Genomic DNA, 704 nt, shown 5'->3' with positions numbered 1-704 from the left:
CTATAGCAAGTTTTTTTAATTATAGTTACATGAATTAGATAGAGATGCGTGTAATAGATAAGATTGTTATGAACTAGTATATTAAAGATATGCTACTACTAACGTTCGGAATGAATAACATTGTTAAAAGTCAACAAATAACTCAAAACTTTCATTACAACCAATCACTACTTGTACACTTCAACCTTTGTCATCAGTACAACCAATCACTACTTTTCACTTCAACCTTTGTCATCAGTACAACCAATCACTACTTGTACACTTCAACCTTTGTCATCAGTACAACCAATCACTACTTGTACACTTCAACCTTTGTCATCAGTACCAACCAATCGTACTTGTACACTTCAACCTTTGTCATCAGTCCAACCAATCGTACTTGTACACTTCAACCTTTATCATCAGTACAACCAATCTTACTTGTACACTTCAACCTTTGTCATCAGTACAACCAATCACTATTTGTACACTTCAAACTTTATTATCAGTCCAACCAATCATACTTGTACACTTCAACCTTTGTTCTCAGTAAAACCAATCACTACCCTTACACTTCAACCTTTGTCATCAGTACAACCAATCTTACTTGTACAGTTCAATCTTTGTCATCAGTCCAACCAATCGTACTTGTACACTTCAACCTTTGTCATCAGTACAACCAATCTTACTTGTACAGTTCAATCTTTGTCATCAGTCCAACCAAT

The sequence above is a fragment of the Limulus polyphemus genome, unplaced genomic scaffold (assembly GCF_000517525.1).
Source record: "Limulus polyphemus unplaced genomic scaffold, Limulus_polyphemus-2.1.2 Scaffold1040, whole genome shotgun sequence".
NCBI classification, from domain to species: Eukaryota; Metazoa; Arthropoda; class Merostomata; order Xiphosura; family Limulidae; genus Limulus; species Limulus polyphemus.
Note: the sequence above shows the minus strand (reverse complement) of the source record.